The 13,070-nt window shown below is 46.2% G+C and overlaps 1 pseudogene; it reads left to right on the top strand.

Moving 5' to 3' along the window:
• Positions 1-11,289: 11,289 nt before the first annotated feature.
• On the top strand, positions 11,290-11,954 carry LOC121491861 (annotated as a pseudogene).
• Positions 11,955-13,070: the final 1,116 nt, after the last annotated feature.

Below are 13,070 nucleotides of genomic sequence, written 5' to 3'. Positions count from 1 at the left end.
GACTCATTTTCCATAAGCATGTTTTATCATCCCCTGGCGGGAGCCAGGTTTCCATGCTCATAATTCCCCAGGGAGGAGCAACGTGCCCGGATCCTAACTACACAGTGTGCCTTCATCTTTTTCCTATAAAACAACTCCAAGTACCTGAGTTATGCATTTTATCAGAAACCATGTGCTGGGTAATTTTTAAATATTACCTCCAAAATACATATATATATTGCCAAGAAACCATCAACTGTAAATTACCTCCTGTTCCAAGGGCCACGACATGGTTACTGTCACCATGCAAGTCATTCACATAAAATTCAAAATGTCTCACACTTTATCTTTAAATTTTACAAAATTTATTGATCTTTATAGCCATGAAAGGCAAGATGAAATATATTCTAAGTTCATGTCTTTTATTACTGACCCAACTGACCATGTGAAATGGCTCAGATTTATCATCACATCCAGTTGCCAACATTTATGGCAACTTTTAAACATGTCGTTTTACCTTTGACTTCTCATGGTTCAGGCACTTTGGGAGTTTACTAAGTAACTCTGATTTCAGGACCAGAACAAATAAATGGTTTAAGTACTTTTGCAGCTCATTGGAAAGAGAATTTGAAATTCACTTGAGAAGATTGTTAACGTGGGCCACAGAAACCTAGGAAAAGAGCAAGCACTCCCCAAATTTATGTCTCTTTCCATATGGGAATAAAAGGAGACGCTCCCTCTGCCAAGTAGATTCCCACGCTCCCCACTGGGTATCTCTGCTCCATCAGGGAGGCTTAAGACAATAGTATTCAATTGCCCGTCCATTTGCCAAAGTAAAAGGTACTACTGATAAATTGGAAAAGGAAGTTTTGGTGCCCTTAAAAATGTCCTTAGTGCTGTTTATCATTAAACAAGTATAAACAAAACAGTCATCTCTGTGCATAGACTTCAGCCCCTATTCATTACAAAAGCAAGAAATGAGTTTTTAAATACCAACATTTATGGAAAAAGGACAAGGACCAATGGGTGACAAATTCAGTATGTTCTAATGTGATTCACGTCAAATGGGGTCAAGGATGCAGAGGCTCAGTGGGGTCACCTTTTGCCCTCCCCTCCTTCAGACCTACGTGTCCAGCCAGCCCCTGAGTCCTGGGATGTGCTTTGTGAGTTTTCTCCTTTCTCTCTCCCATCTCTTGGCTCAGCATACTCTGCCACCCAAATGACCTCCCTTAACCTTGGTTTTGGGATATGTCATCTCTAAGTTCAAATACCTTGCAGGCTTCTCCCAGCCAGGACCCAGAAGACAGTTTCATCCTGCCGGTCTACAAAGACAGAAACCATCTCTGTCTATGGATCTCTCTAGTCTTACACCCTATCATGACATTTCTGCTTCTATCACACAGTGAACCCACACAAACAGCTGCCTCCAGACTTTGCATATAATAGCCTCACAACCAGAATGCCTCCCAGTCCTTAAAATCTCCCCACCTGTCAAGATGGGGAGGGACCCCCAGCCCTCACTGGATGAGATGGCCCTTGCTCCTGTAGGCCACACCTGAGATGTGCTCCAAGGCAGTGCCGCAGCACTCTAGGCACCCAGCCTCTCCCCGCCCCATCCTCTGTAACTCGTGTTGGACACTCGGCCTCATACTACATGTAACTGTTCTGTGTATGGCGTCTCCCCTCACGAGACTGTACACCTGAGGGCAGGTACCATGTCCCATGCACAACTATCCTCCCTAGAATCTAGCCCAATGCTTACATAGGGCAGGTACTGAAGAGACCAATTTTGAACAGAACTAAACTTAACCAAAAAATAAAATATTCAGGCCATAAGTTAGGGGGGAAAATGATCCAAACTCATCTACTTCATAAAATACTGTGGAAAGTTTATACATGTTAATGTTTTTTTTTTTAGGGTCGCTATAGCGTTCACTTCCACTGAAGGTCTGACGATCAGCTGCCAAGGAGGAAATGTCTGGCAACATTTATGGAAGAGTGACCATGTCTAAGTGACCGCTCCCTCCCTCCTGCCTCTAATGGACACCTTTTGCATCCCCCCTTCCCTTAACACGTGGTTGCATAAGAGGTGGTTGGCTACTTATCTGCAGGACTTCAACAACAATGACACATTTTTGAGGTCCCAGGACCCTTTGGCACATAGAATGAGGAAGTCCTCATTGTCCAATTGGAGAAACTAGGCTAGCCTAATTCTGTGGGCTTAAGAGCATTCATACGTATTTGGGTTTCTAAACCCACTGAATAGAGGCTGGAAAACACTGTCTCTTTCAGGCACAACCGTTTGTCCCTGAACTGATTCGGCAGCCAATCATTAGTGGCCAGATTCAAAACCCAGTATTCACAGCTCTCTGCTCCACCCCAGGAGGGCCAGTCCTTTGGGACCAGAAAAGTAAAGCCTCTGTCTTAGTCTGCTTGGCCTGTTATAACAAAACACCACAGACCGAGTGGCTTAAATAACAGACATTTATTTCTCACGGTTCTGGAGGCTGGAAGTCCATGATCAAGGTGCCAGCAGGTTCAGTCTGGTGAGAGCTCTCTTCCTGGCTTGCAGACGGCCGCTTTCTCACTGTGTCCTCACATGGCAGAGAGAGGGCTCTAGTCTCTTCCTCTTCTTATAAGAGGCCCCACCCCCATGACCTCATCTAAACCTAATTACTTCCCAGTGGCCCCATTTCCAAGTATCACCACATGGTAGGTTGGGCTTCCACATAAGGATTTTGCAGAGGCATACCCATTCAGAGGGCAACAGCCTTCTTCGACCCTGTGCTCCTCCATCATCTATCAGCAGGGCCTTGAGGCAGAGACACACCTCACAGAGCAAGCTGAAGAGTCAGGATGTCTCCACTTTGATCTGTGAGGGGACCGCAAGCCCGTGAACACACTCCATGGCTTCCTACCTGGTGCAACAGAGGCTCCTAGTAACTGAGCACCAAGAGCCCAGACCAAAGCTCTTCCAGGTAGAAATGTGCCAGGAAGAATGAGGGAACAAAAAGAGAAGGGAAGAAAGCCATGAAACAAAAGACTGCTAGGGAAATCAAATTCTTCACACTGCAACTTCAGGAAGTTTATGACTGAGATGGGCACTTGCAAGTAACCTCAGATAGCCCAGCACTGCTCCTTTAAATGTGAGATGCTCATATATGGGAAAGGGCCATCTGGCACCCCTCTTCTAAATGAGCCACCATTCGGGATCGGAAACGTTGAGATCACCCCCTGAATCACTGTGCTAGGGCTGCTGTAACCAAGTACCGCAGACGGCTGGCTTCGGCAATGGAAATGTATTATCTCTCAGCTCTGGAGGCCGGAAGCCCGGGATCAAGGTGTCAGTCACCTTGGCTCCTTCTGAGGGCTGCGAGTCCCTCTCCTCACTCATGGGGGTTTGCTGGCAATCTGCGACATTCCCTGGCTATAGATGCATCTCCCGATCCCCTTGTGTTCACATGGCATTCTCCCTGTGTGTATGTGTGTGAGAGTGTGTGTCCACATTCTCCCTTTTTATAAGGACACAGTCAAACCGGATTAGAATTCACCCTGATAACATCATCTTAAGTGTCTGCAAAGTCCTTATTTCCACACAAGATCACATTCTGAGGTATGAGGGGTTAGGGCGTCGTCAATATCTTTTGGGTTTAACCCAAACACAAAACATTTACATGGATAGCATCAGTGAACTGGATGAGAGGCACAGATAAAGATGGATGATGAGGGCTCCTCACACCTGGGCACAAGGGAAAAGGGTGTGTGAACAACAGCTGAATGGCACTGATGAGCTGGGCCTGGGGTGTGAGGATCTACCTTGGTCTTCAACCATGCCAATGCCCCACCCCACCCCCTCCTGCCAAAGTGCAAATACAACAGCTTGGAGGCTCTGAACAAAGCAGACTACTGAGGGGGAGGGAGATCTCCTAAGGTAACTCAACCCCCGATGTGTATGCCCTTTAATTAATCTGCCATGAAAAAAGCAAGTATTTTCCTAAAATAATAAAAGATTCAAAAACAACTTCATATTAATACATGTCAAAGACTGCAAAGTTTCTCATTTGTTCTCTCCTTCAGTTTAAAAAACTCCAAGACCCTCTTAGAAGCACAGATTTTCACGTGGCTACCCCACTCCCTTGAGGTCACCCCACTAATTGTAATTAAGCCTGGGGGATACCTGATATTTCATATGGACATCACATAATTCAACCAGCTGCCAATGGGTGCCAAGAGGTATGGCTCTCCCAATGTTAAGGTTGTCAGACAAGTGTGGATTATCCCATGAGTCAGCATGAGATGCTCTTCAGTGCACCTCTGCTACTGGAAGGCTTCATTCATCCATTCACTTGTTTAGTATTTACTCAGGATACATATGAGGTGTATTCCTTTATAGGAATGTTTTAAGAAGTACTACAGATGGGGGGGGGCTTAGACAACAGAAATTTATTGTTGCACAGTTCCAGGAACCAATAGTCCAAGATCAAGGTGTCAACAGGGTTGGTTTCTTCTGAAAGCCATTTGGGAGAATCTATTTTCCATGCCTCTACCCCAACTTCTGGTGATCTGCTTGCCATCTTTGGTGTTCCCTGGTATGCAGAAACATCTCCCCAGTCTCTGCCTTCATCTTTACATGATGTTCTCTTAATACACATGTATGTACCCAGATTTCCCTTCTTCAGAAGGACCAGTCACCCTGGATTAGAGACCCACCTACCTATTAGAGACCCATACCCTACCAGTATGATCTCACTGTAATTATATCTGCAACCATCTTATTTATTTTTTTAAAGATTTTATTTATTTATTCCTGAGAAACACGAAGAGAGAGAGAGAGGCAGAGACATAGGCAGAAGGAGAAGCAGGCTCCTTGCAGACATAGGCAGAAGGAGAAGCAGGAGCCCAATGTGGGACATGATCCCAGGATCCTGGGATCATGCCCTGAGCCAAAGGCAGATGCTCAACTGCTGAGCCCCTGAGGTGCCCTCCATCTTATTTCTAAATAAGTCACATTCTGATGTACTAGGACTTAAGATATCTATGTAAAGATTTGGGGGTGGGGGGACACAATTCAACCCATAACACTATGTGTCTGGTCCCACGTTAGCCCCAGAGATTGAGAAATCACTAAGAGCTGGCCCTGGAAATGAAGCAGCTCACCCATAGGGAAACTAATGGATGTATGCTCCTCTGTTCTCATAGCTGTGACCCCATCAAAGTACACATTCAGATGCCCAGGACCTAAAGGATCTACTGTGCACCCTGGGATAACAAAGCACCTTTTTCAACAGGTAATTGGGTAGTGTCAGGGGTGACTTTCAGATTTTGAGGGTCTAAAATTTTAGGCAGTACATCTAAGAGGTGTATAAACCATAGATTGCAAAAGTACAGAGGAAGGACGCACCCAGGTGACCCAATCTCTCTAATACAGTGAGAGAGATGCTCTAACGGAGGATGAACACAGGTAGAGAACCATTCCTCCGGCTGGCAGTGGGGGGAGGGCTGCCAGGTGAAGCTGGGGAGATTGTACTGGCATTGGTCCCTGAAGAAGAGGCAGGAGAGTGCCAGGGGGACAGGATGGGGACACGCTGGGCAGGAGTGGCTGAGCAGAGACACTGTGAACAAGAGGTCCTGGGTGTGTTTCCGAGAACCTCAATTCCGCACATTGTTCATATGGTTTCTTGTCACCAAGCTGGTGTATGTGGGAAGTGAAAGTGTAAAATACGGTGGTTTCAGAAATAGGGTGTTATTTTGGGTGCACCTAAAAAGTTTGATAGCCTAGCAGATCACTTTACAAGTTAAAAAAATTTTCAGTAAAATAACATAACTAAGTTTCTTAACTTCCGATCATTTCAAAGAGACCCCAAGAGCACTGAAAAGTAAGTGCATTTTTACTCATGTATTCTGAAATTCTCTGACATCTAAAGGACCAAAATTTAAAAAACAAACACACAGTCTAAAATTTAATCTGTATGGTATATTAAAAGGGAAAAACCTGAGGTGCCTGGGTGGCTCGGTGGGTTAAGTATCTGTATTTGGCTCATATCATAAGCTCAGGGTCCTGGGATTGAGCCCCATTTCCGGCTCCGTGCTCAGTGGGGAATCTGCTTGTCCCTCCGCTGCCCCTCACCCCTGCTCATTCTCTCTCTTTCAAATAAATAAATAAATCTTAAAAAGGGGGGGGACCTCTCTTCAACCTTCTTTCTCTGTTCTTACATAGATTTGGTGGGATTTCTTGAGGTGTTGATGGGCCTCTTCTGCTCCCAAGATCTTCTCCCGTATCATGTAACAGGATCATTCCACGTTCCCTGCTTCAGCCAGACATGACTTAGCAGAGCTTTGACTGCAAGCTCAGGCCCTGGGATAAGACCAGAGCTCTGGAGGAATGTGTGACCTTACAAAGTCTCCAGTTTCAGCTGCACAGTGCTCTCCTGAGCAGAATGGGGAGGGGGGTGGGTCCTGGGAAGGCCCTGTGCCCCAAGTGTGTCCCATCCTCACTTTGCCCTTTCGGTGATCAATAAGCAGGAGGATAATCTCCGATCCCAAGCTAAAACCCACAATGGGGCAAAACCCCTAAATTCCTCAGGAGAGGTGAGCAGAAAAAATACGTATTTAATGGCTCAGAAGTAGCAAGCCAGACCCAAGTTCACCTGACTTCCTCCTAGGATAGGTGGGCTCCTAAGAGCTTCTCAGGGCCAGAGAGAGCAGGCTTGAAGCAGAGTCAGGATCAAGCAAGAACAAGAGACAACAGCAGTGACCAGCAGGACCCAATGACCAAGAGCTGGCAAGAAAGCATCTGAAACACTCAAGTAGAGAGATGCTGGCAGCCAGCCTGGCCCCTTGCGCTGATCACATCCTCAGGAAAGGCAAAGGATGCCAACTGACCAAGAATAAGCTTCTCTGCCTGTGCAGAATGGAAGCCTAAGAAACTAAATTATGTTAAAGAAAAACCAAGGTGTATCTCTTGCCTGTTGACTCCTGGGCCTGGGGCCAAAGCCTGCCTCCAGGACATGGGCCTCGCTGAGTTGTGGTGGCCTCTCCTTAGTCATCCAGGTAAAGGGAAGGGCAGAGGTGCAGCAATTCATGATAGGTAACTCAGCCTGCCTTTAACTGAACAATCAAGGAAGAGCGGAAGGGAAGAAGGAGAGGCAAAGTTTTGAAGACAAAACATAAAAGCAGTAAGCAAAGACCAGTTTACAGGAGCTGTCCCACCATCTTGTCCCATGACAACCCCTGAGGGTCATGATGCTGGGCCTCCCTAGGGAACCACTGCTTCTCCCTCCACCTCTACATTGTGTGGTCTGCAATTAAAGTGAGTCACCATCAGCCAAGAGCTCAGGTACTTCTAAGTGTTTAGCAGAGTACCATGTGGTGACTTGTTGGAAAGGACAACAGTGGCCTTGTTGAGCAGGGCTACTGAACAGCTCATAGGAGTGCAAGAAGTGTGAGTGCCACCAAAGCTTCTGCAGGCCTTGGGGCTGCTCTTTCCCACCTGGGAACCCAGTCTGGCCTTTTGGCATGAGTGCACATTATCCCTTCTCAGATTGACCAGGTGGAGAGGAGGTTTCCTGATGGCTATCCCCACAACCATCCAGAGGGAGTGCCAGCCTCATAGCCCACTGTTCCCTGCAACCCAGGCCCATCCCACCTATATCAGTCACCTTCTAGATGACCCTGAGGAGAAGGCCAAAGAAGGCATTAAAGCCTAAGCCTTGGCCTCTCTAAACCTCCAACTCAGCCCTGAACTTCCAACAACTCAGACTTCTTGCAGGCAGAAAAAGCAAGGTTTCTTATAAAGTTCTGCCTTTTGGGTTTTCCATTATTTGCAGCCTACCTGAGCCCTGACTACTCTGGTCTTCAAGTGGGGTATGTGGACGGGACTTTGGAGACACCCACCATTCTCTCCAGCTCCCAGAACACAGGCTCTTCATGTGATAACATAGAAGGCACTCAGCATTATGAAACCATGGCCACACAGGCCTGCTGTCAAAGGAAGAGAGTCAGGAAAGAGGAAAGACCTGTGCATGAGGCCACAGTTAGCTCCCTCATCCTGAATTCCATTTCCTGACCCACACCCTTGATTCAAGTCATCTGATTATCATGAGCTCCAGGTTAATGGACCCCCCCCCCCCCCCAAGAACGTTCCTTATTTAGGAGACAATATACGTGCTGGTTCTATGAAAGTTTTCAGGTCTCCAAGGCTCTGGATTCCTGTACCTTCTTAACTACAACACTATGATCAAGAGAATTAGTGATGCCAAGAAGTTGTTTCTATATTGAAGCTCCAACAAACCCAGGTTACATGAGGTGGCATGTTTCCAATAAGCCTCAACCAGACCTGTTTCAACATGGGGTGCCATGAATCAACATCATCACAATATCAACCAGAACACAAATGCTTGCAAAAATTCAGAGTCCCTCCCCCTGATGCTTATCATCATCCCCAGGGAGGAGGAAATAGAAGGTAGGAAAATCTGTTCTATTCTAATCTAATCTATTCTAGAAGAGGAAAAAATAATTTCCTGGACAGGAGCATGGCCTAGTAAGCAGATCAAAGAAATACTGTATTTGCTGATTTTAAGAAATCATTTTAGTTGCCACATTTCTAAGGAATGTCAATGTTCTCTGAGTGTGATCAGCAACATACTTGGCCAGACATGGAAGGCTGAGAACGTGTGCTATGTATAGAACATACTCAACTTTAGCTTCTTGTGTAAGCAGGTCATCAAGAGAGGATGCCTATTGGTACTTCCAAAATTTTTCAGGACTCTGAAAGAGACTGAAGTTGAATACCTGTCAGAATGATTAGAGCAAACTTTGCAAAGCACTGCTAAGTGGAGCTCCTGCTGCCCAGGCATATGTCACTTTAAGCAGAGGGCCTCCAAATCTGTAGGTCTTTTTTATTGGCCTGTATTCCTGAATTCTAGACTTTTCCAGTGTACAGGTTATAATTCATCCAAAATTCACTTACATGGGGACCCCAGCGCGGACCCCTCTCTTGCTCTGTGACCAGATGCAGCTTTCAAGGCATACCCCCAAATAGAACCAACACCACAAATGATAAAATTGTTTTTAAAGATTTTATTTATTTATTAATGAGGGGTAGAGAGAGAGAGAGATAGAGAGAGAGAGCAGCAGAAACACAGGCAGAGGGAGAAGCAGGCTCCATGCAGGGAGCCCGACGTGGGACTTGATCCCGGGTCTCCAGGATCAGCCCCTGGGCTGAAGGCGGTGCTAAACCGCTGAGCTACCTGGGCTGCCCTACAAACGATAAATTAATAAGAAGTGAAAATTTAGTTGAAGAGTATGAGGAATCAAGAGAAAGGGTCCATCACATATCACCCAAGGAAAAAGCATGAGCCAGTGCAGTATCAGGCTCAGGGGGGAGAATCTGTGCCATGGGACCGGCTCTCCTGGTATGTGCGACAACCACTAAGATTGTAAAAAGGACATGTATGAAGCAGAAAGAGGAGAGGGCCAACAGGAGGAGAGGTCTGAAAAGACACTGTTTCTGCTGCTCCCCATCTATCCACGACACCAAAGTCTCCTGCCAAATAATTTGGCTCACAAACATTCATCATGGGAGGAGCTCTGGGGATTACAATGCAAATAAACAATCAAAACCAAGTACCTCAAGTGGCTGGCCAAAAGACATGCTCACTACGCAGCAAATGGGTGTGAGGACCACTGATATCCTGAAAAAGGCAACTTGGCCAATCACTACTTCCACAGTGACCCTCTTGGAGATTTCACAGGCAGTGTGCACTTGGTCCGCAGCTGCTAAGGCTTCTGCTTGTGTGGCCTTTAGGAATGTATAGATGAGCAAAACACTTTCTGGGTTTTTAAAGAGAATTTGAGGCTAGTCTCAGAATCAAAGCTGTGGTAAAGACGATCTTTCTTTTTACCCAGGTATTAACAGACTCTGTTAGGCAATGTGGGTACCTCTAGGTTCACATTTTCTAAGGACACCAAGAGAAGGGAGCCTGAGGCTGCTTTCACAGGGAGGCTGCCAGCTAGCTCCATGGCGCCACCCCCCCAAGCTAATACTTATTTCAGATGACTAATTAATGGTTTTAAGCCCTTTGTTTAAAACCACCATGTCGAATTGATGTAGCACCCACCTTCCTGCAAGGGCCTCCTGAAAGTCTTGAGAATTCTTCTTTGCGTTTTCACCCCATCATGGGGTTCAGGCCTGTGCAAACCACCACAACCACACATTAGTGGTTCTTGCCTCCAGCCTTCCTCTGCCCCTGATAGGTAAGAAAACATTGCTTCGGTGTCTCTGCAAGGTTATTCCCTCCTCTGGTATACTTTGGGACACCAGCCCTCCCGCCCCACCCAAAACAAGCCCAATACTCTGCCAGCCACGTCCTCCAAAACTCTCAGGTGTCAGCAGGAATCCCTTATCCCCAGGATACCAGGTGGTGGCTCCCCTGACTGGCTCAGTTTCCCCCATCAGAGCACTCTGCATTACAATCATGCTATGGTGCATTTGTTCAGAGTATGTATCCACTTCCTGTTGCTGCTGTAACAGATCACTATAAACATAATGGCTGAAAACAACACAAATTTATTCTCTTCCAGTTCTGAAAGTCAGAAATCCAGATCCTACAGGGCTACAGGCATCAGAGGTATTGGAGGGCTGGTTCCAACTAGATCCTCCAGAGGGGAATGTGTTCCTTGCCTCCTCCAGCTTCCAGATGAGGCCAGCACTCCACGCCTTGTGGCCACATCTCTCCCATCCCTGCCTCTGCTGTCACATTGCCTTCTCCTCTGATCACCTGCCTCTCTCTTTTATCAGGACCACTGTGAATACATCAGGCCCATTCAGATGATCCAGAATCATCTATCTCAAGGTCCTGAACTTAATTCTATCTGCAAAATCCATTTTGCTGTGTACAATAACATTCACAGGTTCCAGGGATCAGGATGTGGATAACGCCGGGGGCCATTGCCCCACCGCACAGTGTTGTCCTTCCCTGTAGGATGAATAGTAATGGTCAAAATGTAGCTGGTTGAGCTTGTACTCCAGGGGGGGAGCACACTGCCCAATACACTTCCACTGCTTAATACACTAAGCACTTCCAGCCCAATACACTGCTCAGTGAATAAGGAAATGAGCCAAGGAGCGAATGGGCAAAACAGTTCTTCTCTCACCTCCAGGCCTCCTCTGATTCTTATTTGCTTGTCTATTCTCTTTCCCTCTTGTTTATCTGTTCATGTATTTATTCCCTTTATAAACTCTTATTTATATATGTACTTACATACTATTTATCCAACCCCCCTCTTCCCAGTCCCACTTCTTCCTCACACATGCATCGGGAGTCCAGTGCACGACTTTGTCAACATGCATCCTCAGCCTGTCCCCTGTCTCAGCTCATTTTGGTGAAGGAAATGCCCAGATTTCCTTCTGCTCTCACCTCTCCCCTGATCCATGACAGATTTAAAATGGACAAGAAAGAGGTTTTCAGGAAACATGGATGTGGTGGTGACTGTTGGAGTTTAAGCACCTTTGTGACAGTCTCCAGGTGCCCTGTGAGAAGAAAGAGGAGGGTGCCATTGGAATCATCTTCTTCAATGCCACCATCCTTCTCTTCTCCCTTACCCTCAGGACCAGACAGTATTACTCGGTCTTCCCCTTCCCCCATGTCTTAAATCGCTTCCCAGGAGATAAGTGTATTCTTTATTAGTTTGCCGGTTCGTCAGGTCCCCAGAGTGAACATTTCCTACAGGACTCAGTAGCTAAGGCAGTGCCAGGGAAATTACAGCCACTGCTGGAAGGGCTGAAGCAGCTTAGCGCATCTGCAGCAAACCAACCACTTTGTATCTTTAAGCTCCAGCAACATCTTTGGGATCAGTAATTTCGAGAGTTGGCTGAGCAGGAGTGCAATGAATCTGTCAGGTAGCTGGAGGTCAGTGAGCCAGACTTCATGGCAAGGTTTTACCAAGCCATGGCCACTACAGCTGGTAAAGACTGATGGACATTGGGACAGCTGGGTGGCTCAGTGGTTGAGCATCTGCCTTTGGCTCAGGGAGTGATCCCGGAGTCCTGGGATGGAGTCACACATCAGGCTCCCCGCAGAGAGCCTGCTTCTCCCTCTGCCTATGTCTCTACCTCTCTCTGTGTGTCTCTCATGAATAAATAAAAAATCTCAAAAAAAAAAAAAGAAGAAGACTGATGGACAGGATATTAAAATCAAAGAAGATAATCACAGCTGATGGAGGCACAACTTTACTGTGAGAACTTCAAATGCATCACTTAAAGGTCTAGGGGCAGTATTCTGATCACCTGGTCGAACTTGATGACCAATACAGGCTTGATTATTTCTTAGGGGGAGGGAGGAGAGACAGGGAGAGGGAAAGAGAGACTCCTAAGCAGACTCCATGTCCAGCACTGAGCCTGTCTTGGGGCTTGATCTTACAATCCTGAGATCATGATCTGAGCCGAAAACAAGAGTCAAACGCTTAACCGACTGAGCCACCCAAGGGCTCCAAGGCTTGGTTATTTCAATGTTAACAGCCTATCACCTGGACTGCTCTGTAAATGTTTTTCATCTAAGTAAATCCAGATCAGCAGCCTGCCTCCTAGCTTACTCCTTTCTACATGTCAGACCCTCAAGAATTCTGTGGCTTCTTTTTGCAAGTGTAACCAGAAGGAACCTACAAGTTATAACTCAACTATATTGCTGGCCCATGGGGCTTTAAAGTAGAGCCTTCCTACTCCAGAAACAGGAGAGAAGGACAATAAAATGTCATGTTTTTTATAGTATGACTGGATTCACATGGCTGGTTTGACTGCTCTTACTAGATTCTGGCATAATTATGTGACATCCCAACTATTAGCTTTCCTAGCGATGATTTTGTAAAATTATGAAAAATCAGGAGAGGGAGATAATTCGTTACTCCCTCCGCACTGATGTTTTTTTGACTCCAAATATCAATGACTTTTCCTAAAGGATATGTGATGTTCTCGAGCTGGGAACAGATTCTGATTCTGTAAGTTTGCTCTGTGGTATGAAAACAAGTGACACCCTTTATAGGTTGAAGGGTTTATTCTCAGTATCAAAATAAAGAATGAATCTTCAGAAAAAATG

This window comes from Vulpes lagopus, chromosome 5 (assembly GCF_018345385.1).
Source record: "Vulpes lagopus strain Blue_001 chromosome 5, ASM1834538v1, whole genome shotgun sequence".
NCBI classification, from domain to species: Eukaryota; Metazoa; Chordata; class Mammalia; order Carnivora; family Canidae; genus Vulpes; species Vulpes lagopus.
The sequence above is the reverse complement of the archived record's forward strand: the minus strand, read 5'-3'. Positions and strand labels throughout refer to the sequence as shown.